The 22129-nt window shown below is 40.9% G+C and overlaps 1 protein-coding gene across 2 annotated transcripts in view; it reads left to right on the top strand.

Moving 5' to 3' along the window:
• The first annotated feature begins 7743 nt into the window (after window positions 1-7743).
• COBLL1 (cordon-bleu WH2 repeat protein like 1) overlaps window positions 7744-22129 on the top strand; it is a 135419-nt gene continuing 121033 nt past the window's right edge. The window contains exon 1 of one of the 2 annotated variants that reach the window (XM_034785265.1): window positions 7744-7998. The gene's annotated coding sequence lies outside the window, so the exon portion shown is untranslated. Of the gene's footprint in view, window positions 7999-8609; window positions 8633-22129 lie in introns of those variants that run through there. The other variant, XM_034785267.1, reaches the window with a different exon arrangement.

The raw sequence follows: 22129 nt of genomic DNA, 5'->3' as shown, positions 1-22129 counted from the left end.
CAGATTAGCTTCTGCTTAACAGCCAATAAGTGCTAATAGTGTAAATTAGCAGGAAACGAATAGCAGCAGCAGAAAAGGGATGGGAAAATGGAGTCCCACTTGGGAAGTCTATATTAACTAAAATTAGTTATGCTATCATCCGAGGATCTCCAAGTGCTTTGCAAACAATGTTTCATACCACCCTTATGAGATGGATACCAATTGTATAGAAAATATTGGCGATACGATGAAATCTTGGCATCCTATCCATGATCATATTCACTCTTCATTCTTTGTAATAATAAAATAGACACTGGAATAAATGATAGGAATAAAATGTGGAGTTTGTATTTTAAAAGATTAAATGTCATGGGGATTACAAAAGATGGTAAATTCCTGCTCTTCCTTAGTTACTCTTCCTTCAAGAAAGCATTTCATTTTCATAAATTTCATTCTACTGTTCTGTCCCCTAACAACACTCTACCTCTTTGTCTACACTTGAAATGTAGCACTTCAGTGTAGACACTACCTGCACCAATGGGAGGGTAATCCATCTCCTGGAGACATGGTAGCTAGGTCAATGGAAGAATTCTGCTGATCTAGTGCTGTCTACACTGGAGGTTCTTCTTCTTTTGTATGGCTGGTGTAGAGCAGCAACTACAATTTCACCTGAAGTTGATCGAGCCAAATGGCTACATCAGGAGTAGCAGAATTTATTGCAGTACTGCTTCCTTCATATTTTTAAATTGGGCAGTAGGTAGTGATATGTTTGATGGTCTGTCCTGGGGAACCACACTTGCACACCGGGGAGTTCTTGATTTTCCATTTGAGCATTAGATAGCTGCATCTACCATGGTTGGTTTGACTTTGGTTCAGAGTTGACCAAGATGACCATGGAGGGTCAAACCCAGGAACCTTCTGCTTGGGATCTGGCACAAGATGCTTATTTTTTAATTCTTGTTTAGCCCAATCTGCTTTCCAAGCTTCCTTCTGATCTAGGGTGACCATACGTGCTGATTTTATCGGGACTGTCCCGATATTTCCTTGTTTGTCCCGCGTCCCGACCGATGTGCGGTCGGGACACTGGACAAACAAGGAAATGCTCCGGAGCCTGGAAGTGCTCGCGTCCGCCCCCTGCCCCGACTCCGCCCTCTCCTCCCCCCATTGGCTCCCTCCCCGAATCCCCGCCTCTTCCCCAGGCTCACCATTCCTCTGCCCTCCACAAGCGCTGGAGGGAGGCCCCGGAGACGCAGGGGGAGAGCGGGGCCGGGGTGAGTAAGAGTCTGGCCTGGCCCCAGTGCAGGCAGGACTCAGTTGAGCGGTAGGGAGAGTAGCGGGGCGGCCCACGGGGCCAGGTGGCCGCTGTTCTCCCCCCCTGGGCAGCGGGACTCAGGAGCAGCCGCTGCTGCAGCTCTCACTGCCGCGGGGGGAGGAAGTGGCCAATGGCCAAGCTCGGCGGCTGCGGCTCTGGCGCCCGGGCCCGAACCCCCCCGAGCCCGGGCCTACTGCCCCCAATCCAGGGCCGCCGCGGGATAGCACCAGCTGGGCAGCAGCCCAGATGTGACTGGCCAGGGTCTGGGTGCAGCGTGCGCGCTGCTGGGTCCCCGCAACTGGCCCAGGCTCAGGGGGTATCAGAGCTCTTGATAATAAGAGTGCCAAAAACACACTGAAAGTAGCTTTTTGTGGTAAAAATGTGCAACACGATTACACTCCAACATATCTTGGAGTGAAACTTGACTGCACCCTCTCCTTCCATGATCATCTTGAGAAGGTAGCTGCAAAGATAAAAACGAGAGCCAACATAATCCAGAAACTAGCAGGTACAACCTAGGGTGCATCAGTGTTGCAAACATCTGCAATAACACTTGTATATTCAGTAGCTGAATATTGTGCACCAGTATGCAGCAGATGCAACCATACATGACTTGTGGATACACAGCTAAATACAGTGATGCCGTGCATCACGGGAACCCTTAAGACGACTCCAACACCATGGCTACCTGTCCTGTCTAACATTGCTCCCCCGCCGATATGCCAAACTGCTGCAACATTCCACAAAGCTCAACAAATCCAGGAAAATAGATGTCTTCCTATTCACCAAGACCTTGACAACCCCCTCCTGTAACGTCTTAAGTCCCGCAAGCCTTTCTGGGAACATTCACTTAGCTTCATGCAATCAGGCTATGATCAGAATAGGGTGACCAGATCACCCAAGTCAAATATCGGGATGCGGGGGGTGGGGGGGGGGGCAAAAAAACAAAACAAAAAACACCCTTCCTCCACAAGCACTGGAGGGAGGGCCTGGGAGATGCAGGGGAAGCGCGGGGCCAGGGTGAGTGGGAGTCCGGCTTACTATTGTTTTTTCAGGGTTTGGTTTGAGCCTCCATTTCTGGAAATATTGTTCAATATTTTGGAGGTCCTCAGTTAATGCTTTGTCAATGTCATGGAGGTTTGATGCTTGGATTGTCATGGCAAGATCATCTGCATATCCAAATTTTTGTGATTTAGTTGGAGACATGTCACTTATGTAAATATTAAAAAAGGTTGCACAAGTACAGAACCTTATGGTATCCCATTGTTTATGATACGGGGTGAGCTGGTCTTATTACCCAGGTACACCTGTAGGCATCTGTTACTCAGCATGGTCCACAGCAGGCGAAGTGTTTCATAGCAAGGTATAATTTTAGTAAAAAGAAGAACAGGAGTACTTGTGGCACCTTAGAGACTAACAAATTTATTAGTCTCTAAGGTGCCACAAGTACTCCTGTTCTTCTTTTTGCGGATACAGACTAACACGGCTGCTACTCTGAAACCTATAATTTTAGCAAGTTTCAGCATCAGGCCCTTAATCCACAGTGGAGGTTAAGTCGGTTTAACTACGTCATTCAGAGATATAGATTTTTCACACCCCCTGTGTCTGTGTGTGTGTGTGTGAGTGTGTGCACATGCACATGTGGGGAGGGGGAATGAAGCAGAGAGGGAATACAACAGGATGTGATATAAAATGGAAGATAATTTGTTTTATTCCTGGCTCTACTGCTAACTAGCTGTGATCTTGAACAAATTGCTTAATCTGAAAGTGCCTCAGTTTCTCCATTTGAAAAATAGGAGTAACAATTGTTAACTACTTTTCAAAGTAATTAAGCCTCTTCACAACTATACAATGCTTTGAGCTATTTGGGTAAAAGGTGCTCCAGAAGTGCAAACTAGTACTACAATACATTTATAGATAAATGCATGATAAAATGTGCAATATTCTTCATCTGAGAACCTAATAGTTTAGATGGGCATGCAAATATGTGTCCCCATGCCTATAGTAATACTTTCAGTGGCTGACTATGTGCATGCATATGCATGCTCACTAAAAACCCCAGCCAGCTACTGGAATTCAAAAACTCTAATAGGATGCTATGCTACGTACGCTGACTGGCTACTCGACAGTAAAATCACTTGTAGATTTTTTTTTTGTAAACAAAACTAAGGGCCTACAAGAGCCCTATAAATTGTTTAATGTTGTGCCATTCTGCTGGGATGCCAAAAGTTTGATTTTTTTTTATATCCATTTCCTCTGTACTGATAAAATAAGGCAGTTCAGCTTTCCTCCTCATTTAGTAATGAACCATACAATTAATTTAACATAGGAAACGCCCTTCTCTTTCATGCTCCACTCCCCTATTGCACAATGCTATTCAAAACAGCCATTGTACTATATTATTTTCCATGCACAAAACTATGTGGTGGTTGAGAATGTAAAGGTGGTATAGTTAAGTATCTCAAAATCAGGAAATGATAACATTAAAGTTAGAGAGACAAGGTGGGTGAAGTAATATCTTTTATTGGACCACCTTCTGTTAGAATCTTTTATTGAAACAACAGAAGGTGGTCCAATAAAAGATATAACTTCACCCACCTTGTCTCCTTAATATCTTGGGACTGACATGGCCACAACACTGCACACAATGTTAAAGTTACATATACAAGTAAATGCTAAAAGAAAGAAATTCTAAATAGACCTTTCCCACTTGGTGAATGGAATTCAGTGAAAAATGCTGTGTTCTATTTGATTTAATATTTTAAATAGCATTCACCACTGGCAATAATGGGCACAACTGCATGAAAATTATACCATTTTACATTTCTAAAGCCCCTTTCATCCCAAAGTGTTTACATACAGCATTACTGGACTGCAGTCACCTCTGGGGTGAAGGAAAGCAACCACCAACATGATGCCCAGTGGCTGGGTGGAGGTGTGGGCATTTTTTCAATAAACAACTGGACAACTAGCTACTGTTACAAAAAGTGCCACAGGCTGTTTAGTGTTTATTCAGAACAGATAGGATCTTGTTTTTATTAATTTCAGTTCTTCATGAAAGACCCACACTCAGAAAACTTCATGGAACTTTATGTACCTACCTGAGAAGGATGGTTAAAATAGAAACTGGAACTAACAGTCCCTGGTACTTGAAGGTTATGCTAACAATGAGCAGAACTGTCACCTAGTAGTACATTAAAAAAATACAGTAGGCCAGGACTGGTCACATGGGTCAATGCTTTTGAGTAAATGATTGTGTTACCTCAGAACATTCTAAAAGTCATTTATGTATGTCAGCTATACAACTAATCATCTGAGCACTTACTAAACAGTAGCTTCCCAAATCAGTTTGAGAAAGTGGAAGGACGTGTCTTAAACTTATTGCTTTACAGTAACGGAAAAGAGTTCACTTTCAGGGACACAGATAGAGTTAACAGATCACTTATCCAGTCTTCCTTAGCTGTTATTTCATAGTAGATCTGTGTCCATTATGCAAGGCAGCTACTCTCACTTAGCTTTTACGTGAGCAGCGTTTTGAAGTCAGCACAGCACTTTGAACCTCACTGAAGAATGAGATACATAGGTTAAATAAAATCTAAACTGTCTCAGACAACTACTTTAAATATAATTTTACTAAAGCTTTGCTTGAAGAATGGCCTGCAGGCATCCAGCCTGTGGTACGCTGCATTTGATTAACAACCAGGGGTTAAAATGAAGGGAATTTGGAGTGTGAGAAGGGAAGCACAGCTTCTGCCTCTCCCTCTGGCTTGGGTTCCCCAGTGAACCCTTTCCTCCTTGGCTGGGCCACTGGGAGCTCCCCCTCAGGGTTCAATCTACTTGGGTGTGTCCCTTTTGACACTGGTTTCCTTATGTTTTTTCCACACAATGTTGGTGTTGAAAGTTTATATTAATAGCTGTGTTTCTCCCTGTCATTACTGAGTTTCTATCATTGGCACTAGTAAGCGATTCAGTACATGGCGTTCTTTTTTAAAAAACTGGTACTGAACCAAAGCTCTAGAATGATGTTAGTGATGGGCAGTGTGCCGTATTTTTTAAATGAGACATAACATTTAGTTTTGACCATTTGGATGATGTCCTGTGACTTACTGTAACTAAAGAGCCAATGAAATTTGCTTAAGAGCGGGGGTTTTTACACCACTTTGCCATATTTTAATTGTGGTCATTATTCTGCCTATCTAAACACCCTCTGAATTATCAATTGCATATGATATTCTTCATTTTCAGTACTAAGCTGTTGAGCAGCTACTATTTTATACCTTAGAAGTGGCTGCACCTCACTAATGGGTGAAACTTTCAAAAGGATGGCCCACTTGATGGCTTCACCCAAGAATCACCTGGCTAGTGCATTAGCTTATTTTGTATTGGTAACATATCAGGATATCATGGCAGTGAGTATGGAAATCTGGCTCCACCAGCATCACTCAGGCACTATTCCAGAGGCAGAGAGTGGAGAATTTTATGGTGGCTCAGTGGCCTGACAAGCCTTTTCAACCTTCACACCAATCCCGGAGGGGACAAGCACTTGGCAATTTGAGGGGTCATCAGAACTGTCAAGAAAAAATGATGGACTGGCAAAGGAGACAAATGGGGAGAGAGACTTCCATATGGACTCCTGGATCATACTTCAACTCACAGGGATTCACTGGATACTATTTTTCAGGAGGCTGTGCTATGGAGTGGTTATGGGAGCCCATCTGATTCATCAATTATTTATTTTTTGGTGTGGGGAACTGAGACAGACTAGTTGGCAGTGCCCAATGATGGTGTCTGATTATACAGGGAGTGGGTAACCACACACCTGTGGTCTGACTGATCAGGCAGTAATAGGGCCTATGTACTCTTTATTGTAAAAGGAAAATACAATTGAGAAAAACTCACACAGTGAAAGGGAAAGCATAACATATAGACAATGTCTATGTTACAATATTTCTTACAGAATAATTATTTGATACAATGAAAGAGGAACAGCAACTATCTGTCATGGACAGGGTGATGGAAAGAAGAATTCTGGGAATTTCAATCCAGGACTGAGTCCCCAATGAAGTGATCAGACAGCAGAGTGGAGTGCAGGATGTCATTGTTGAGAGCAGGCATAGTAAAATATGATGGACTGGGCATATAGCGAGGCTCACTCGGCCGACCTCCAAAGAGATGGTAAGATTTTATTGTGAAAAGACATGGCCGAACATGGAGAAAGAAGGCCAGGATACTAGAAGAATGGAAGACGTGTTGTGATTGGTGCAATCTATATGAGGGCTGAAGGACCTATTGATCAAGGTGACAGTATAAGATTCCCAGGTGTGCTACTACTAGAGCTAGTTGTTATATTGACAAAAATGAAAAGCCAATAAAAAAATTGAGTGATAAGTACTTCATTTGAATGAAGAATGATATTTTATGGTGCTGTGTCATTACCCCTATCTATGGTCAGTGACATCCCTAGGGGAATGCGGGGCCCAGGTCAACCTTCCCACCCTCCAGCCCAGGCCCCGCCCCCACTCTCATTCCACCCCTTCCCCAAGCTCAGGGCTCATGGTGGTTGCCCCGGTTCATCCTATGGCCAGGACGGCCCTTTCTATGGGTTAGATACTCACAATACAGTATTAGTGCAGACACTGCACTGTTGGAGCAGTTCAGTCACACAATTCAGGTTGCAATGGAGCAATTCTTTCACATAAACAAAATTAAAGTGTCATACACACGATGCAAACAAAATGAAAACATTTCCCCTAATCTGTTGTAGAACTATAGTTGTTACTTGTAACAATGGAGGTGAGGAAGAGACAAATGTGATTAAATTGACAATGTCTCCACGAGGCCTCATTTAGATTTTATTGAAGGAAATAAATTTTAAAAAAAATCCTTTAACTAAAAAGTTATCATCTGAGCTTTTGCAACCCAAACATTGCAACATTATGCTAGGCCATAAAAACAAGCAAAACCTGCCTCCTGTCTTATATTTGCACGGCAACAACAGGGCACACGGTGCTTTCAGACTAATCAGTTTCAATTTTGTTAGCCGTCTAATTTTCATTTTGCGCAGCCTGAGGATCAAAGGGATGGGGGCGCAGAGAGGAGAGAGGACGCAGACTTGCCCCCTTCAGTCTTACAGCTTGCGCGGAGCAGGCAGGGACGTGTATCTTTAACAGAGACTAGGTCTGATTGCTGGTGCGGAGGGAAGACGGGGCTGATGAGAGGGGCCCCTCGCCTATAACCTCCCCGCCGCCCAAAGCAGCCTCTCAGGGAACTGCACCCTCCCCCCAGACCAGGATAACGCGGGCAGGTGGTGGCAGCCGAACTCTTCGCTGTCTGTGCCCCGCCTGGGCTCTCCGCCCCCGGCTCTCCCCACCTGTAGGGCTCTTCGCCCGGCCTCCCGCACGCCCTAGTGGTGGGTTGGGGGAAGCGGAGCCCGTACCAGCTGGGGAAAGAGGAAAATTCCAGCGCGAAGGAAGGCCAGCCCTGCCCTGCCCTACCCCCGCCTCCCCGCGGCGGGACTAGGAGCGAGAGGCTGCGCTGGCCGGGCTCTCGGCGCGGAGTGGGGCTGTGTTGCGCGCAGGGAACCGTCGGAGCGGCTGGGCGGGAAGCCGCTGCTCAGCCCGAGCCGGAGCGGCAGCGGGAGAGCGGCCCGCGGCGGCAGCAGGGACGGCTCCGCGCGCCAAGTTTTCTCCGCGCTGCAGTTTTCCAAGGTGGGGTTTGTAACGTGCCCCGCTGAGCTGGGAGCGCGCGTGGCGCCCCGTGGCTGCCCTGGGAGCGGAGGGGGGATACACGCGCCCCGGGGCACGGCTGGCGCTGGGCTGTGGAGCCGCGACGTCTCCCGGAGCCCTTTGCAAACAGGTGACGGGGGAGGAGGGCAGCAGAGGAGCTGTGCCGAGCGCGTCTCCCGGCCAGCTTGGAGCCCGGCCCCGGCCCGGCCGGCGTGGAGCCGTCAGTTGTCCGGGGGGCCAAGCGCTGCGCGCCCAGCCAAGGGAAGGGCCGGCCGCGTCTGGCGGGCAGCGGCAGCCCTGCCTCCCTCAGGGTAAGCACAACAACTCATGGCATGTGTGAGGGCCCCAACCCGGGTCCCGTGTGTGCAGGCACCGCCGTCCTCTGCTGCTGGCTCGCGTGAGCTTTCCCTTGCCGTTGCCGAGCTGCAGGCAGTTGCTCGCTTCTGCCCCCTTGGCGAGGTTATCCGGGTCTGCGCGGATTGGAAAGTGGAAGTTCAGCTGACTGTAAAGGGAGGGGGGGGGGTAGGTGCACACAGCACCTTGAGCAGGGCACATCCACCACCTCAGCAACGTGCAGCTCAACAAAGGGCCATTGTGGAACTGTAGCTTTTGCAAGGTAATACCTGGGAGCGATTATGGCTGCGCCTCGGGACTAGGCAGCTCTTTGGGTCTGTTGAAAAGGGGCTGCAATTGTGACTAATCTGACTGGCGGAATCACTTTGGAATCAAACGCAATAAATGCTTGTTTCTAAACACAAACCATCTTGAAAGGGAAACAGACTTGAAAGAGACTAAAGCAATACTTCAGACAACGCTGGTTGGCTGGCAGATACTAAGTGATTCGGTCCATCAGCTATAACTTCCTTCACTGTCTCTCTTTACCCAGGGCTCTTGTGGTGTCACCTGACGTAGAGTTCATGTGATGAAATGTCATGTAAACAAACATGTTGATTGTAGTTAGCATTTGTGGAAACAAAATGGGGGGGGGAGGGAGTTAGTTTTGCAAACAAACAAAAAAAAAACTTAACAGTTTGACGATGAGATTAATTGGAAATGAACACGTGCATTCACCTTGTCAAGAATATGAACCAAAACTATGAACCGTGAACCAAAAGAATCAGAGAACTTTCATATGCTTGTTTTCTCTCGCCATGAAACAAGTTATTCTGTCTTTGATGTAAATAATATTTTATTCAAATGGCTAGATAAGCCAGAGTGTGTCTTTGTATTAGGTGTTAAGAAAAACAAGCTACATGGAGACAGGTAGCTGGATTAGTCTGTATCAGCAACAACAACTAGGAGTCCTTGTGGCACATTGTTAGTCTCTAAGGTGCCACAAGCTACTTGGAATTCATATCTGTATTATTTAATGGGTGTAGCTGTAATTTTCTCTTAGAATGTTATGAAAGGAATTTCTTTAGAAGCAAGTCAGTACCTGCTTATTCATATCATTGTCCATGTAAATGTTGGCGATAGACTTGAAAATTCTCAGGTCCCCAAAACTCTAGCTACAGTGCTATGTAACAAATGTTTAACTACATAGAAGAAATATTCCTCAGTACTCTGCAGCCCAAATGTTGCAGCAATGTGCTAATGTATGAGGGCCAGGAAATTAACTGAATATTGGGAAAAGAGAAGCTAATTGTTCAGGTCTTTGGTAATTGTCCAATGTGAAATGCGAAAAGTGGACAGACAGCTTCAGTATGAAAAAACCACACCAGTTTTTAAAATTGTCTGTCTGTTTTAACAATCTAAAATCCTTTTAGTGTCACAGTTAAGAAAATTTGCTTTTTATTTTCTTTTACTTGATCGTGCTGATATGAAATACCATTGGTGCAGACCAGTGATTGTAGTTGTAGGCATTTTCAGTTCTGTGTCATTTCTAATGCTGTAACATTGTGGTAATTCTGTCTTTTTGCTTATCTTCCTTTCTTATCTTTATGGTTAAATCCATAACAGTTAATGAGTTTTTCTTTAAAATTTGAGTGGCCAGTGTAGTAATGCTTTACTACGTAGATGGAAGTAGTGTATATGTTTTGTAAAATTAATAGAAACAAAATCTGGAATATAAATAGATGAGAGATTGATCATTGAGGAAGAAAATACAGTAATGTGCAATTTAAAGAACACGACTGCTGTCATAAACAAAATTACTCTTGCTCTGTTTTGGGGAATTGGGGAGCTAAGAGGAATCAGATATATGAAATGGCAAAAAGGGGAGGATCATTGGCCTGAATGCCCATAACACCCGTACTCTTGGTTAGGGACTACAGGTGTTCATCGCTGTTGATAATCAGGCCATATATTCCAAAGTAATACAACTTAATTCCCAGTTTTTATAAGTGAACACACTTATGTATTAACAAACACTTTCGGACTTCGGACATGCAAATCAAGTTTTCGTTGCTCCAGCAAAAGAGCAAGCACGTAATAGTAATGTGAGAACATGCAAATATTGCATTATAACTGTACTTCTGAAATCTTTAAGTTCCTTGTTCATGCTTATTTCACTTTTTTTTTTTTTTTTTTAAAGTTTGAATGACTATATGATACCATTTCAGCTGTTCTTACAATTTCCTTAGGCCTGAAGCATGTTATATTACTTTTGGTGAATTATGACTTGAATTCTGGCTGCTATATTTTTGCTGTAAATCAGTAAAATAGCCTGTTTCTTTAATACCTCTTAAAACATCTATCAGCAAGTGAATTTTGTTTTTTTAAAAAGTGCAGCTAATAAAACTTATTCTGTTTAGCCCCGCGGGCATATTTACAGGCAATTTAACAACTCTGAAATAACTGTTGCTTTGAAAATTAATGTTGTCATTGTTTCTTCCTAGCTCATTACAACTGGGTCCATCTATTAGCAGTTTTAATTATTTCCTGAAGATGGTCTGTTTGCTGACCAGAACATTGAGTTTCAAGCAAATGCCTGTTTGTATAGTTATTCTTTAATGTAGCTTTTCTGACTGTCCAGCTACTAAAACAACACACTGGTCCATCTTAACCGGTAATTTTCTGAAATAAAGACTGCACAATCAGATCTTAGATAAAAAGTGTAAATCCCTGCTTATATCATCGAAATACTTCTACCAACCAGAATTTATATTTCTATTTAAATTTTAGAATCTTTATATATGTTTAACTTTTATACCAAAAAATGCACCATGAGACTCATCAGTGTTTTATGTGCTTTCCGTTGTCTAAAATATCACTTTTAGAATCAGGAATATCAGTTGTCCCTTTTTATGTTGGGAAAACTTGATTTTCCTTCTCCTTTGTTTCACATAGAGTTGAAAAAAAATAGGTGTTTGTTTTATTAATTGCATCAAAATGGTGGATCTTAATTCTGTTACGCTTCTCTCTATATGCCTGGTTCTCCAATGATTCTGAGAGTTCTGTGTAAGTAGAGGAAGCAGAATATAAAAGCTAAGATACTTTATACAGTAATTATGCCCTCCTATACATGGGTTCAAGTGACTTGGTGCCCCTTTTTTAAATTACTTTTTTCAAATACTTTCAATTTTTCAAGTATGTTATATTACACAAACGTCTAAGTTATTAAACTAGTTTATGCTTCTTGTCCCATCTGTTGCTATTCGTGTTGGTCCATAATTGTGCTGGTTGCTAGCCACCAAACTCTGGTTTGATAATGGTTTAAGAAATAAAAGGGTTAAAAAGTTAACTTCTGAACAGGAGGATCCAGTGAAATGCTTTTGTACACCAAAACAATTCCTAGTCCTCCATCTGAATGAAGTTGTTGGAAAAATTGTGTAATCTAGAAAGGACAGGATTTGAAATAGTGATTTCCTTTGACTAAATCATCAAATTATTGAGTAAAAGCCTTATGTCTTTGTCTTACTCATACAGTCAGTTGGACTTACAGAGACAATGCTGCTAAGCCCTGGTTAGTTAGCAAGCAGTTGTTGGTGATAAAATGCATTTTTAAATAGTCTCTAAAGAAATTGCTGACCACTTTTATTGATAAATGTTTGAATTTAGAAAATTAATTTGTGCTAAATTTTAAATCTGATACCTTTTGAACCCCTTAACCCTAGAAAATTGATAAAGGTATTAATGGTTTTTATTTATTTATTTTTTTTAGGCTGGAAACTTCTATATGGTTTAGCACTGGTATAGTGGTCTTCAGTGATGTATTTACATGACTTTGTTCTTTGGAATTTTTACCATCTGTTACACTGTGATGGGCTCTCGGGGAAGTTTCTCATGATTATTTCCCAAAGGTTAAATGTTTTCATGCATTCTTGTACTTATTGAAGGGAAAAATTAATCATTTGTTAGAAACTACTGGAGATGAACCCTTTTTCTGGTAGCTTTGGGGGAAAAAAGGGGGTAAATTTGGCCAATTTCTCTTTGGCTGGGGTTGAATTCAGAACAGGTAAGAATGTCAAGAGGGTTATAACATCAGAAAAAAGATTCTTGACCCTTGTGAGCTGCAGTATGCATTACACCAATACTTGAGTGAGTTGACGTTTTCTATATATGTGAGTAAAATATTTGCTGTTACATTCTTATCATAATCTATTATGGTAGAAGACAGGCAAGTAGATTTTGTACCTATGTTGGTAAATTCTAGAGGCAATTTTGCAAACAGGTATATAGCTAACCTGATTATTTTTCTTTGGAAGATCAAAATAGGATTAATTTGTACTATCAACAGTTCTGTTTATTACATAATTTTAAATTAAAGATAAAATGGTTTCCGACAGAATACAGACACATTTGCTTTCCAAACAAAAACACTATAAAAATATCAGACTTATGCCAATGCTGGGGAAAATTCTCTCTTTTCTGGAGGGGTAGAAAGAGCTTGGAAAAAGACAGAGGGGAAGGGGCTCAGCCATCAATTTTTGCAGTATTTAAATTTCCATTTAAAAATAATGTTCAGCATCTAGCTATTATGGGTTTGAAAACCATTTTCCAAGTATGTGGTGTTAGCAGTTGTCTTAATGAAACTGCACACTGCTTCAGCATCTCTGCTGCTGCTCACATCAAAATAATAGGGGGGAGTTCACTATTTTTAGTCGCGGTCATTACAAATCTCAATGCATTATTCTGTGGTGATGAGTTGGAGGAAGATAAGGGAGGTAAAAGCAGAAATGTATTTGAAAAGACTTCATCTCCATGCCGGCCTAGAGCCAACCAGACAAAAAAGTTTGTGCATGGAGCTGAGCTGATTGGAGGAAATACCCAGTGCTCCCTAGGCAATGTGTCTTAATGCTATTCTATAGTCTTTATCAGGTTAGAGCAGGGGTAGGCAACCTATGTCACATGCGCCAAAGGTGGCGCGCGAGCTGATTTTCAGTGGCACTCACACTGCCCGGGTCCCTGGCCACCAGTCCGGGGGGACTCTGCATTTTAATTTAATTTTAAATGAAGCTTCTTAAACATTTTAAAAACCTTATTTACTTTATATGCAACAATAGTTTAGTTATATACTATAGACTTATAGACAGACTTTCTAAAAACATTAAAATGTATTACTGGCATGTGAAACTAAATTAGACTGAATAAATGAAGACTCGGCACACCACTTCTGAAAAATTGCCGACCCCTGGGTTAGAGAATCTGTACTGGTATAAAAATAGATAAAATGAAGAGTAATCCAGGTTCTTTTAAACACATTTTTAAATATCTTCTGCACTTTCCTGCCTCTTTGACAACTAGGGGTTATATCGTGAGAAAATTGATAAATATATATTTTTTAATAGACTAGTTTTTATGATTTTTAAGCAGTCTCTGTGCTTCATCAATCATTGGGATTACTATTGTGGCCTATATAGGATTGCTGATTATTACAATTTTATTGCAAGTCTAGAGATATCTTGTTTTATTTCTTAAAAATATAATGATTGGCGAGAACTGATTATGTGAAACTCCGCTTTCCTTTTTACAAAAAGTAAGTATCTAGCCCTCATAGTTGCAGAGGAAAGCTTGAAACCTGACCCAAACATACTCCAGAGGCTCAAAACTCAGAACCCAAAATTTAACATTGATTTAAAATCATCAGACTTTGAAATCTCCTGATTTTCATGAGCATTGAGGTTGATGTATTGCTTATGCAGGTCACGTGGGGGTGGGGGGAGAGGAGTGTGATGCAGATTTGGAGGACGGGGGGGGAGGTTCGTGTATGCATCTTCAGTGATTTGGACCCATTATCTTCCCTACAAATCTTCAGAACAATTTAGAAAATGAAATTCACCTATGTTAAGTACAATGAACTTTTATTTTAAAATTGAATTATATAGTAGCTCTTTTATAAACACTAACATCAGATTAATTTATTATATTAGACTTTGCAGCATTCAGCCAATAAATTATAGCTGTGAAACAGTCAGATAATACCTATACTAAAGTTCTAAATGTTTACATCCAATCTATGAACCCTCTGTTATGAAATTCCATTAATGGTGTGAGATCCTCTAAAAGCCAAGTTCCCTGTGGTGGTAGTTATGAAAGAAATGTGAAGTTCATTAGTACCTCTGAAAATCTAGGAGCAATGCTTTCACTTTAGTCACATGTAGCAAACAGAATCTTTTCTGGAGTTCTACATGGAATTATTTAATAACTATCTGTTTTAAGTTGTTATGCAGTTTACAGAATGCATACTTATATCAGAAACTATTATGGAAGTGTGAAATTTTAATCCGTATATAGGAATATTTTTATGGGTGAAAGAGAGCAAGACTGTTGCGCTTATGATGCTAATGAGTAGTCCTAGCTTAAAATTAGTTACGAGAAAGCACATGCCTTCAATTCACCTAAATCCAGAGTCAGATCACCTCTGCAATTCCATTTCTGGTCCTCTCCTGGGCGCATGCTGCCAGTCCTTGTGAAATGCATGCATGAATTCTTAACAAATGTCCACCTGGGAGTATGATTAATAAACACAGGGTCACTGGGCTCCTAACCAGTAGTCTAGTCTTAGATAAGATAAAAATATACGCAACTGTAAGGAGTACAGAAAATATGTTTAGAAAACAAAGAAACAAAAAAAAAAAGGGAGAAAAATCAAACTGGCAACAGTGTTGTACAGCTTTACTATGAAAGTTCCCCGCCCCTTCCCCTGCATATTTGACTATTTTCTATCTAGATCTTATAAAGAGCCATGTTAGCTTACTATTAAATGTTCAGTGTTTACCTGCCATACAGGCAGTTGAGCTGATTATAACCAGCACTTTTTAGATAGCTGCCATATATGGTGCTTTATATCGGATCTGTTTAAACTGAAACTGCATCAAATAGTTGTCTGACACAATCGTATGTTGCTCTTAACTGCTCCATTTCAGAGTTGGTTTGATTCCCAGTAAAACTTGTCAGGTCAGAAATCACTGTGTGTTTGTAAAGTCTTCAGTGGTGATGTTATAGCCCTTCACTATCGGAGAGTGTTGCTGTGGGAACAAGATCAAGGAAACTTTAGGGGCTTAGGGAATGTGGATAGTAGGGTAACAAAATATGTCGGAGGATAATGTGTAAATAAAGAAAAGTAGGCAGGGCCATTTCAAATCTTTGTCCAAGATGGATGGTATCCTGTCAAAAGGAAAAAATAAGGGCCAATATGAAAGTAAGGAGTTGATGAATAGTATGTCAAAGATAAATTGATGGGAAAAGCCATTCAAGAGTGGAGTGTTGTTTTATTTAAAAAATAAATAAATAAACAATTATTTTTATTAGCACTCTGTTATGTAGGAAATGAATAAATGTGTATTATCGTACCAAAGATTGGGATGCTTTCATCTATATGCAAAGACAGCAGTTCAAATGGGAGACGCTTAGAAATCAGTGTTCATGCTGAGAAACTTGCAAAGGAGTGTCAGTTGGAAGGAGAGAAAAGGAGAAACCTCTTGTAGCAAAACCCAGGGTTTTCAGTTTCCTCTGGAATTGGCTTAGAAGGTATCTGTCATCTGAAGAGCAAATGACTGAAGTATTTTTTGAGCTGGAAATAAAAGTAAATTCTAGCAGATCTACTTTAGCAGTATTTAAAGAGGGACATGAATTTTATAAGCTAGTGAAAAATCTTCCCTCCATGAAGTCAAATATTGTTGCTGGCTTACATGAAAGTGGGGGGAGGAAAGTTTCTAAATCCACTGTTAGTTGAGGCTAATTGTTCTTCCCTGGTTGTGTGTGTGTGTGTATATAAACTGCCATTATTATAATGGCAATTACATACACAAATCAATGAGACAGTAGGCCCCTGATTATTTAGGACGTAAAGACGGAGATGGTCTGGGAGGGATGGATGGGGGTGTGTGTGTGTGTGTGTGTGTGTGTGTGTGTGTGTGTGTGTTGGGGGGGAGGAATAAGAGAAGGCTTATTCATCTAAACTGATTATTATATAATGAATCAATATAACTGTTCAGTGAATGAAAGGAAGAAGAATCACTTGATAAACAGGGTGAAAACAATCTGTATTTTTAATACATCTAAATGTAAATGTATACATCTGGGAACAAGGAATGTAGGCCATACTTACTTGGTGAGGAGGTCTATCCTGGGAAGCAGTGACCCTGACAAAGACTGGGTCGTGGTGGATAATAAGTTGAACAAGAGCTCCCAGTTTTGATGCTGAGGCCAAAAGAGCTAATGCAGTCTTGGGAAGCATAAACTGTAGAATCTTGAAGGAGCAGAGAGGTTATTTAACCTCTGTGTTTGGCACTGGTGCAACTGCTGCTGGAATACTGTCCGGTTCTGGTGCCCATAATTCAAGAAGGATGTTGGTAAATTGGAGACGATTCAGAGAAGAGCTGTGAGAATGATTAAAGAATTAGAAAACATGTATTATAGTGATTGAGTTCCTTGAGCTTATTTAGCTTAACAAAGAGAAGGTTAAGGGGTGACTTGATTCGTCTATAAGTACTTACATGAGGAACCAAACATTTAGTAATGAGCTCTTCAGTCTAGCAGAGAAAGGTATAACACTGTTAGTTGGAGCTAGACAAATTCAGACTGGAAACAAGGAAAATTTTTAAATGTGAGAGTATTAACCATTGGAACAATGGTGAATTTTCCATCACTGACCGTTTTAAATCAAGGTTGGATGTTTTTCTAAAAGATATGTTCTAGGAATTATTTTGGGACAGTTCTCATGGCATACTAGGGGGTCAGACTAGTTGATCACGATGGTCCCTTCTGGCCTTAGAATCTATGAATCTGTTTTATAAGTACCTGTAAGTTAAAGTAGATTTAATTGCACACTTTCTCTCCATTATAATTTCCCCCCCAACTTTTACTACCTTCTCTAACTGCAGACCTGGCATTCTGATTTATGTTAACGTTACTGCTGCTGTCTGAGTGTAGGCATGTCTCTTCACTGTAAGTGTTGCTGACTGTATACTATTGTAGAACTCAGTGGGTATCTGCAAGTTGACATCAAGGCATTAGTGGATGAAGAGGAACCTAGGTATTGACTCTGGGATTCCTGTAGAGTTCTACAACCACATCTTGTGTTAGTATAATGAAGAGGAAATTCTCTGCTTGTACAACAGGCAACAGTGGAGTGTTAAAGAACACATTGCCTTGAGCTGTCCTCTGGATATTCAAAAGCTGTAATAATTTAAGTTGAATCTTCACTTGCGGTGCAGTCCTGCAGTTTGAAATTTAACCCTATGTATAGAAGGTAGACTAGTAAATTCCTGCAGCTCAATGAGATTTAAATAGATATAAAATATTCTGTAGTAAAATTTGGGTTATTATAGGCTAACCCTTTCTAATATAGATGAAAACGTAGGGTGTGTTTTTTAAATTCTGTATGGGAAGGGGAATGACATGGCTAATACAACATGAGGTATTACAGAATTGAAAGTTACTTAATTGGATAAAAACTGATGTAATTTTCTAGCAAGTGAGACCCAATATGTGTATGTAGATGTTTATATAAAAACATACTACAGTTTATACTGCGTCTTTTTATTGTAAGGAATAGAAGGGCTCTTTGAGATTAAGGACAGAATCCTGATGTATCTGGGAAATGTTGCCAGGGAGTTAAAATATATGTCAGCTGTTCAGCAAGATGGGAGTTGTTTGCTCTGTTTTCTTTCACTGGTATAGGGAGTCCCACATGAATATTTTTAGCTAGAAGTCAAACTCATGCTACGATAAAGCACTTGCTGTGCTAGTTTTTAAATTTTATTAATGGTTTGCAGAGGAGACCGCTTTTTAAATAAATGTATTCAGTATCCAAGGAAATATGTGGAGAAGATTGTTCGTTTTCCACCTCAGTTCTGGAAATATAATTATTTTTGTGTTGGTATGGAATATATGGCTCAATCTTATTAAAAAAGACATTTTTGTACAGCCCTCAGAGCAGAGTAAACAATGCTTACTCTGTGCATAAGTCAAGATCTTAAATTCTTTCAAATGCCAGTGGCTGTACAGTTTCTATTCTTTGCTCTGTGTCTTTCCCATTGAGTAACACGTTGCTTTATGTTCCAAACAAATTGCATCTTAAACGAACATTATTAGAAATTTGAATAGTGTAGTTTTCTTTATGTTGCAGTTTCAATTTGATCCTTCTGAATCACCCTTTTTAATTCTTACATTAAGACCACTGGTGAATCTTTGGAACATTTAAACAGCAATAAGTCACCAGGACCAGATGATATTCACCCAAGAGTTCTGAAGGAACTCAAATGTGAAATTGCAGAACTACTAACTATAGTCTGTAACCTGTCATTTAAATCCGCTTCTCTACCAGATGGCTGGAGGATAGCTAATGTGATACCAATTTTTAAAAAGGGCTCCAGAGGTGACCCCGGCAATTACAGGCCTGTCAGCCTGATCCAGTATCAGGCAAACTGGTTGAAACTATAATAAAGAACAATATTGTCAGACATCTAGATAACATAATTTATTGAGGAAGAGTCCACATGGTTTTAGTAAAGGGAAATCATGCCTCACCAATTGACTAGAATTCTTTGAGGGGGTCAACAAGCATGTGGACCAAGGGGATCCAGTGGATATAGTTTATTTAGATTTTCAGAAAGCCTTTCACAAGGTCCCTCACCAAAGGCTCTTATGCAAAGTAAGCTGCCACGGGTAAGAGGGAAGGTGCTCTGGTGGATTGGTAACTGGTTAAAAGATAGGAAACAAAGGGTAGGGTTTGTAGTGCATGTAGTGGAATGCATCTGACGAAGTGAGTATTCACCCACGAAAGCTTATGCTCCAATACGTCTGTTAGTCTATAAGGTGCCACAGGACTCTTTGCCGCTTTTTACAGATCCAGACTGACACGGCTACCACTCTGATACTTGACAAAATGGCAGATGAAATTTAATGTTGATAAATGCAAAGTAATGCACATTGGAAAACATAATCCCAACTATACATATCAAATGATGGGGTCTAAATTAGCTGTTACCACTCAAGAAAGAGATCTTGGAGTCATTGTGGATAGTTCTCTGAAAACATCCACTCAATGTGCAGCGGCAGTCAAAAAAGCGTGTAGAATGCTGAGAATAATTAAGAAAGGGATAGATAATAAGACAGAAAATATGATGTTGCCTCTATATAAATCCATGGTACGCCCACATCTTGAATACTGTGTGCAGATGTGGTCGCCCCATCTCAAAAATATATATATTGGAATTGGAAAAATTCAGAAAATGGCAACAAAAATGATTAGGGGTATGGAACAGCTGCCATATGAGGAGAGATTAAGAAGACTGGGACTTTTCAGCTTGGAAAAGAGACAGCTAAGGGGAGATATGATTGAGGTCTATAAAATCATGACTGGTGTAGAGAAAGTAGATAAGGAAGTGTTGTTTACTACTTCTCATAACACAAGAACTAGGGGTGATGAAATGAAATTAATAGGCAGCAGGTTAAAAACAAATAAAAGGAAATATTTCTTCACATAATGCACAGTCAACCTGTGGAACTTGCCAGAGGATGTTGTGAAGGCCAAGACCATAACAGGGTTCAAAAAAGAACTAGATAAATTCATGAAGGATAGGTCCATCAATGGCTATTAGCCAAGATGGGCAGGGATGATGTCCCTAGGCTCTGATTGCCAGAAGCTGGGAATAAGCGACAGGGAATGGATCACTTGATGATTTCCTGTTCTGTTCATTCCCTCTGGGACACCTGGCACTGGCCACTGTCAGAAAACAGGATACTGAACTAGATGGACCTTTGGTCTGACCCACTAGGGCCATTCTTATGTTTTTAATGCCTTATTCTGTCATTCATATATAGTCCGCTTTGTACCACTCGGGCAGTGTAAAGCGGCCTTTACACAGTGCTGACAGCACTGGAAAGGGGCCTTCAGATCTAGATCTCCTAACTCCTAGTTCCTTCCTTTAATGCCTATGCCAGTATATGTGTGTTTTTATTTCACCATCAGAGGGTTTTGCATCTCTCTGAATTGTCCCTTGTCATACGAATGATCTAAAGCAGCGGTTCTCAAAATGTGATATGTCTTGGTTTAAAAAAACAAAACCTAAACTTCATGATAACTCTAAGCTGCACTGATTAACACCACCAATGTTATTTGACAAGTACTTTTGAGTTTTAGATGTAGTATGAACAGTCTGAAAGAGTGAGAACCACTGACCTGCAGGTAACTACATGTTATGCAATAAAGTTGGACATCTGAGGTATCTTCTAGGCATCTGAGATGGAGCTGCATCTGTATTTAGGTTTTCTTTTTTATTATAGGTAGTAGGGTGACCAGATAGCAAGTGTAAAAAATCGGGAGGGGGGTAATAGGTGCCTATATAAGAAAAAACACCCCAAATCGGGACTGTCTCTATAAAATCAGTATATCTGATCACCCTAATACGTAGTATAAACCCCTTGTTCCCCTTCCCATTACAGCACTTAATCATGACAACAGGCTTTTTTGGGGGAGAGATCTAAATGACCAGCCCTTCCAAAGCTTGATGTGATTCATTCTCTTGTGCCTTGTGGGGACAATATCAAATCTATTGTATCTATTGATAAGTAATATTAGTGCCTCTGTCTGAAAGTGGTGCCAAAGGCTTGCTCACATTCAGTGTTAGGGACTATGAAAACAGAAATAAAATACACTGGTGAGGTGGTATATGGTAGCCATGTGTCTTAACGTTCATCTGGAGGGACCAAATCTAGAACTGACAGTGTAGTTAATTCTCCAGCCCCATTTATAATGTAGTGTCTCTGCTGAGATGGCTAGTGGAGAATCAGGCCCTAAATATTCAATTTAGAGAGGCTGTGAAACACTTTAGAAAGATAAAATTGGGGACAAGATGGTTCATAGGACTCCAAATGGGATATAGAACCATTCCATTTAGTTTCATCGGTTGGAATTCAAGCCAGGCTTATAATGACCAAAAATTGTTACCATATGGCAGCTGTTCAGTGAACCATGACTCAAGCCATTTTCTTGATTCCTTTTATGGAGATGTCCACCTTGACTTTTTGGCAGGCTCAGTCACTATGGCAATGATTGAATAGGCATGGAGAATAAACTAACCTTTCACTTTTGTCCATGGGTATAGGTTATAGTTATAGGTCAGGGTAGAGGCCCATTAGCAAAGCAGTAAAAGGAAGCTTGCATTGCAGGTGTCCAGACTGTAATTGTCATGTAGGTAAATAGAGGAATTTGGTCTCCAAGTCAGTTGGTATATTGCCTTTCTTGATCATTACATTCACTTGACAAAGAAAAAGAAAATCTGTACAAACACCAAGTTAATTTTTTAAGAAGGGTACTACCATCTTCAGATCTCAGCGGTGTGAGGCCACATGAATTTAACACCAAGCCAGAATGGCATCAGGAGCAGAGAGCAGCAACTGTGTGGTTGGATGGGTTAACCTGGCTGTTCCTCTTGTCTTTCTCACTGCATGGAGCAAGAGTTGTAGCAGCTGTGTTTTATAGGTGACAACTCTGAATTTATTTAAGATGATTTCAGAAAGTACCTAGAGTGCTAAGCATTAATATGAGTGCAAGCTGCACCACTGCAATGCTGATTCTTTGACTCAACAACTTGATATTCCCCTTTCTTCAATCCCTCCTCACATGTAGGAAAACTTCAATTTTCATGTCAATATCCTGCCACCCTTCAATGCCTTTCTCTAACATCCTTGTTGGATCATTGGCATTCGACTGTCTGTTGTATTA

The sequence above is a fragment of the Trachemys scripta genome, chromosome 11 (assembly GCF_013100865.1).
Source record: "Trachemys scripta elegans isolate TJP31775 chromosome 11, CAS_Tse_1.0, whole genome shotgun sequence".
Lineage (NCBI taxonomy): Eukaryota > Metazoa > Chordata > Testudines > Emydidae > Trachemys > Trachemys scripta.
This window is presented reverse-complemented; position numbering and strand designations above follow the sequence as displayed.